The sequence below is a fragment of the Macaca fascicularis genome, chromosome 10, assembly GCF_037993035.2.
Source record: "Macaca fascicularis isolate 582-1 chromosome 10, T2T-MFA8v1.1".
Lineage (NCBI taxonomy): Eukaryota > Metazoa > Chordata > Mammalia > Primates > Cercopithecidae > Macaca > Macaca fascicularis.
In genome coordinates this window covers 3600214-3607527 of record NC_088384.1, presented here as the reverse complement: position 1 = coordinate 3607527, position 7314 = coordinate 3600214, and positions in this window count along the sequence as shown.

Sequence of the window (7314 nt, the reverse complement as noted above, 5' to 3'; positions counted from 1 at the left end):
ATAACCTGTTATCTTGGGATCCCCAGCACTATATCTGGCATTTGTTATTTGCTTAAGGTGTGGTTGTAGAACGAAGGGTAACAATGCTAATCTGACAGCTGTGTGGTATTTGATGGTAAATGAAATGCTTTTAGGAACATTATTTTATCTTGAGTTTTATGTCAAGCTACTGAAGCTTCTTACCATGTCACATAGAAAGAAACTATTTTTTTCCACAAGATTTTTAACCACTTTATAAACAAAGAAATGAGATCTCAGTGATGTTAAGTAACTGTTCTGAGATTATAAGGCTTTTAAGTAGTGGAGCTAGGATTAGAATCCGTGTTCTTTTCATTGTGCCATATGGTATCTCGATACAATCTGGCTTTCACGCATACACTGATGGGAATTTAAACAAGGCCGTTGGCACCAAATCTGACCATCAGCCAGTGTTGGCATTGCCCATCACTTTCACAGTCAGTGCACAGAACCACAAACACCTTTGAAATTCAGAATTTGTCCACTGAATAACTGAGTTTACAGAAACTAATACTTGTATTCACTTTAACTGTGAACATTCACAAAGTAAAGCAAAGTTACAAGCTGTTTTTCTATGCTTTCATGTAAGAGGAATGCTTGTGTTTGCGCAGAATTATGCCAGGAGGCCGCTGGCAGCTTTTGTCAGATGACATAGAAACATCTGTTCCAATAAATATCTTCCTCACAGACTCATTCGCAGGGAACAAGAATCTCTTCTGGCAATACGAGCACAGACCTGGTAAGGTGGCCTTAGATGGAATTGTGTTATTTTCTGTGGCCCCTCAGCTAAGCACTGGGTGTCTAGAACGGTAGGTGACCTATGATCAGGAGTTGGTTCAGCGTGGCTGGGAATGCAGGTGACTTGCCAAGCCCAGGATGGACTGCCTCAAGGTGTCTTGCCCTGAGGAGGAGGCAGGCAGGTATCTCCACGTCGAGGATTGGGGTGCAGTGTCCAATGGTGCCCGGCCCTTCCACCAAGTCCTGAGATATGGATAGTTTGGGGATTATAGTAGGAAAGGGTCAGAACACAAAAAGGAAAAGGATTTCAGCAACTGGATGAGTCTCAGTGAAAAGCGTTCCCCTTTGCAGCAGATGCAAGGAAGTGAATGGAAGGGCTTAGAACATATCTTGCATGTTGCACAAAGGTGCCACCAGATCATTCTCATCCCTGCAATCCTCTCTCCAGCCTGTGACTCCGACTCTCCACATACTCATCACCTTGCAGTAGGCACATGGCCCAATCCCTTCCTCCCTTCCATGGACTCCTGAGTTGGGACAGAAATCATCCTTGGAGAATGCAGTTTGAATCAATGAATGAAGTCTCCAAAAAAAAAAGGTTTCATCTTCCTTCCTTGCTATCTATCAAGTAACGTCAGCTACAAGAAATGAGAAAATGTTTTTCGTCTCTAGAACATTCTACAAACAAACCTGAATTTTAAAAAATTAAAAAGTTTTAAAGCAGCAAAACTGGAAACACATAAACCCCCTCCAGAAAGTAGTTAATAGTAACTATTACACGTATAAACGGGCGTCCCGATTGATTTTCTTCTGCACAAACCAGAGGGAAGTTACAGTGGGCTCTGTGCTATTTGGCTTAAGGAGTATCTAGAAAGAAGGGTGAACCTCATGGTTTCAGAGATATACAGGCATTGACCTACATTTCACTGCTATTTTGGAAGATTAAGACCACAAATGAAATGACTGTTAATTGATTCTATAAATTTTACATATGAAAAGAAACATTTTCTTAAATGAGTGTGAGTTTGTAATTTAGCTGCGTTTTAATAATGGCTTAGAAAATTAAAAAGCCTGGCCGGGCGCGGTGGCTCAAGCCTGTAATCCCAGCACTTTGGGAGGCCGAGACGGGTGGATCACTAGGTCAGGAGATCGAGACCATCCTGGCTAACACGGTGAAACCCCGTCTCTACTAAAAAATACAAAAAACTAGCCGGGCGAGGTGGCGGGCGCCTGTAGTCCCAGCTACTCAGGAGGCTGAGACAGGAGAATGGCCCGAACCCGGGAGGCGGAGCTTGCAGTGAGCTGAGATCCGGCCACTGCACTCCAGCCTGGGCGACAGAGCGAGACTCCGTCTCAAAAAAAAAAAAAAAAAAAAAAAAAAGAAAATTAAAAAGCCTGACAAACACAGGATCGTTTCAAAGCTAGATCACGTGACACAATTGCCTTGGCCTTGGCCTTGACCTTGTCCTCCACTCAGGGAGTGCACCTTGCGGAGACACCCCAGGCCAACCTTGCTGGAAGAAATTATAAGCTCCTCCAAATTCAGCAGGCCAGGGACAGAGCGGCGACTCACATCCCAGGTGTTCAGGTCCCCAGGACTCTTTCTGCTTCATTCCTGCGTTTGTCAGCTTTTCCCCTTCACATAGACACACACATGTTCTGTAAGGTTTATTCTTCCGTCACGTATTCATATGTGTTGAACACATCATGGTAGTAACATTTATTCCCTCCTTCATTTATTTAACAGAGGTTAATTAAACCGTATGTCCTGTGTACTTTGCTAGGGACTCAAGTTACAGCAGTGAGGAAGATACTCACTGTCTGGACCTCCTGAAGATTACTTGGAAGTAGAAGAGGGAGACATTAAACAAAGAAAAGCAAGGAAGAAGGAAAGAATCTGAGAAAGAACAAACGGTTGAGCACTTTGATAAGAGCCATCAGAACAGGTAGGCTCTCGCAATGTGCTGTGGGTGCACCCAGGGAAGCACCCCTGGGCTCAGTTTCCCACTCGGCCTCCTCCAACCCAGACCCACAAAACTGCCATTCAGAGTTATCTGTCACCCTGGATCCCAACGGCAACCCTGCAAGGTAATCACTGTTTCCTGTTGAAAATGAACTCCACTGGTTTAGAGATGTGGCTCACACAGCCCTGCGGATGTGGATTCAGGAGATTCTCTCTGATTCATGCCTTGTGTCCAGCCACTCTGAATCTCTGTCTCTGACTGGGGTGGGAGAAGAGATGCTGATTTTGGCTCTGCAGGCTGCTGCAAGGTTGACCTTGCTCTAGTGTCCCCAGAGTCCCAGGCACAGGCTTTGGCCGAGTGGCCTTCCTTACTACTCCTTAGACTGTGTACACTTTAAATGTATTTCTCAATCAGGCCTCTCACCATGCTGCATATAGTAGGTGCTCAATAATTGTCCAAGGAATGAGAGAATCAAATAATAGTAGGGGCTCAATAATTGTCCAAGAATGAGAGGATCAAATAACTACATCAGCTATTTGCAACACCAAACTGATTGAAGTTCTTGTCCTCTCCGCTCTTCCTCAACACAGCCCCTAAAATAAAACGGAATTCCAGATGCATGTATGGCATGGAAACAACAGCAACATCCAAATGCTGCAACACGAGGCTGCCTCTTCCCCTTGCAGAGAACGAGGTGGCCACACGCTTGGTGTGGAGCTGGAGCTGGGCAGGACCTGGGCTTCAGCAGGACACAATCCTGCTGGGATCTCAGCTCCACAGGCTGAGATGTCTCTGGACGCCTTCGTCTCTTCTCCCGGTCAGTGACGCACAACCCATCTTTCTAAAAGCAACAACTTGCTGGGCCTGAAATACTCACTCGCAGTCTGCGAAGAAATTACCAAGACTCCCCTCTACCTCTAAGTCTCTTCTAGATGTCAAAATGTTGACTTCGTCCCTGCTAAAATGTGGCTCTGGAAAAAAAAAAAAATCACGTCTTTTCAAATTTTCTGCAGTCCCTGTCATTTGCAGCATATGTTCGCGCATAATGATGTTCCTAACTGAAGTGACATTTCAGAGTAATGAGCCTTCAGTGACAACGTGTGAGAGATGTGACAAGTTTTCTCTAATAAAAAAAGGAGTGTAGACAAACCAAAACCCACAGCCAAGACCTTCCAGCTGCCGGGGCTCCAGTGGGGCCTGTGAACCCTGTGTGTGTGCAGCAGGCCTGTGGCCCCGTGGGGCGGCCCCCGCGGTGAGCGTTCTGGGAACTCATGTGCACTCTCGTACCTGCTGGTGCCTATCAAGTCTCATGTGCCGGATGATCCCACAGGGTTGGAGAGAGGGAGGGAGGCAAGTGCAAGGCAGGAGCCTGGCAGGAGCAGAGCCGCAGAGCTGGGCCGAGGCTGCTAGAACCCCAGCCAGCAGACACCTTGGCCAAGTGACTTCACTCCTCTGATCTTCTCTTCCAAACGGGACGATAACAGCCGCCTCCCAGGAATAAACCAGACAAATTGCAAAAGAAATTCCTCACGGGGCTGGCACACAGGGGGTCTGTGTGCCATAAATGGAACAACTGCTTTTATTTTTAAATGTATCCACTTTTAGCTAAAGCTGAAGGATCCTCTGAGTTAAGGGTTTGGGCGACAGACACCTTGCCTGCTTTGCCTCCTGAGAGGAGAGCATTCGTGGCCTTCATCTGACAAGGTAGGTGGATGCTGGGGTTGTCTCAGTGTTGCTGCTTGGCAGGGCCTCTGCTCAAGACCCCCGAGGACCATTCCAGGGTGGCGGGCTCCAGCCCATGAGAGCCAAGAGGATGCAGCTCACCTGGGGAGCGGGGTGCATAAAACGGCCCTGTGCTCCGCCCCATGGGAGACCTGGTCTTCCTCCTTCCCCAAAGGGGCCAGCCTTTGTCCTGGGGGCAGTGACCCCAGGCTGGACCTCAGGGCTTGGCACGGGGAAGGCAGTGGGGCCCACACCCTCAGCTATGGAACTTCAGGACCGGGTGTGTGTCCTGAAGAGGCAGGGCTACTCCATATCACATGCCAGTGTGCACTAGGGCCATTAAGAGGGGCTGAAGAAAATTTATCTCTTTCAGCTCTCCCAGCATATCTGTTTGATTTGGGGCCAATCTGCACAGGAGGCTGAGAAGGAGGCTCGCTCAGCGGAATGTTCCCTCATTACCTTTTCCCTGGGGATGGGCACCAGGCACTGGAGACACGTTCTCCCCTCGCTACAATTTATGTGCCCCCTCAGGATCACGCCCGGGGTCGGAGACACGAGGCCCATGTATCTTTGCTTTACTTCCAAGCCGGAAGCTCCTTGAGTAACGGAATTTGTCTTCGAGGTGAGGGTAGGGACAGGGTTATGGATGTAGGGCTGAGTCTAGTGGACACCTCCTCGCCCTTGAAGAAACAAGGCTCAGAACGAGCCTGTCCTAGTCCAGCTGTAAATGAAAGCCAAGCTGGGTGCTGACCCCAGAGGTGAAGGAGATGAGTGTTGACTTCAGCTTGGTGCAGGTGCAGCTCTCTGGATTCCCCCCTGCCAAGTTGGGTCCCCACCCCAGAGGTGAAGGAGGCGGGTGTCGACCTCAGCTGGGTGCGGGTGCGGCTCTCCAGGGCCCTACCTGCCCCCATGTCGCTGGTGATCTGCCCTCCTCTGCATAGCTTCTGTGCCTGGTACACGCCCCTATTTAGCTATAGTTTTGGTGATTTGAATTGTGGCCCCTAAATGATCCATTCATGCAGAACCTGGGAATGTGGGATTATTTGGAATAAAATCTTTGTAGAAGTCATTAAGATGAGGTCATCCTGGATCATGGTGGGTCCTAAATTCAAAGAGTATTGTCCTTGTAGGAGACAAAAGAGAAGGCACAGGGGGAAGAGGTCATGTGAAGATGGAGGCAGAGGCTGGAGTGCTGCATCCGCACTCCAGGGACCTTGATTTCAGACTCTGGCCTCCCATGCTGGGAAAGAAGCACTGTCCATTGTTTTAAGCTGCTGGGTTTGTGGTCACGTGTTATCACCGCCCCCCGCCCGCTGTGAGCTTCTCATCAGTCCTGTGTGCTGACTTCCCCAGGAGACTCCCGTCTCTTTGGGAATGTCTGTCCAGTAATTAGTCACGTCTTCGTGCTTGGGCCCCAGCACACAGTAGGTGTAGGGCTCATTAAGCCACACTGAGTTCCACACACTTGAACACGTGGAATCTCTTGGAAGACACTCACTGAGAGAAGAGAAGATTCTATCAAGGAGGAAGAAGGGCTTGGGAGGAAACAATTGAGGGGAACAAAGGAAGGGGAGTGTGAGGCACTTTTAACCAGCATTTCAAAAGCAGGAACCCTGGCCAGGGCCAGCCTGTGAGGGAGGAGGGAGTGTCCACTTAATGGACCCAAATCACTAAAGCAGGTTCTTCTGATCTTTTAAAGAGCAGAATTCAATGCTGAGACACAGACAGTGGGCTGTGATGAGGCTGGGCTGGGAACAGCGATGACCTACCCAGCGGCAGGCAAATGATGAAGGTGGGAAGTGCGGTCCCGGGGACAGGTAGGCCTGGAAACCCAGTGATGTCACTCATGTCATATCTAAACCCCTTTCTGCTATCCTGGCACCTCTGCGAACTGATTAAACCCTCACGGGGGGCTGCCGGCATCGAGGATACACTTCTCCCCATACCTTGTGCAAGGACCGTCCCTACCTCCTGTGAACAGAGGTGGGTAACTGAGGCCTCCATGAATGCTCACTGAGCTCCTAGCGTGTGCTAAGTGCTCTGGGTACTTCACACGCCGCCCCAGGGCTCTCTGGCCCTGCCTGTGTGGTGGTGGCATGCAGCCATATTCAGAGACGTGCTGTACAGCACGGTGCCTGCGGTTAACAGTCCAGTCTCACACTTTAAAATACATTAGAGGAGAGACCTCATGTTAAGTGTTCCTACCACACCCACACCCACACACTCCAACACACATACACACACCCTCACACCCACCTCCCCATTCACACACAGAAAGCAGCGGGAAATTTGGCAGGCGATGCTTGTCTTTAGTACTTGATGGTGAAGATGGCATCTCAGGCACACGCCTGCGTCTACACTCATCGAAATGTATCCTCCAAAAGTGTGTGATTCTTGTATGTCAATTATAGCTCAATAAAGTTTCAGAGGACGGGTGCAGTGGCTCACGCCTGTAATCCCAGCACTTTGGGAGGCGAGGTGAGTGGATCACCTAAGGTCAGGTGTTCAAGACCAGCCTGACCAACATGGTAAAACCTTGACTTTACCAAAAAATATTAAAAAGTAGCTGGGCATGGTGGCAAGCACCTATAATCCCAGCTACTCGGGAGGCTGAGGCAGGAGAATCACTTAAACCCAGGAGACAGAGGTTGCGGTGAGCCGAGATCCTTTGACTGCACTCAGCCTGGATGACAGAGTAAGACTCCATCTGGTGACGTGTCTTTGGGAAGACCCTGAGTGCTTCCAAAATTCAGAGGCCATGCTTGCAACTCACAGACCCTGACCATGCCTCTCGGATCCCTGCAGGACTTGGGGAGCTGCTTCCATGATGGACCTGAGGAAGGGCCCGTTGCATGGGACACTGCGGCCACCA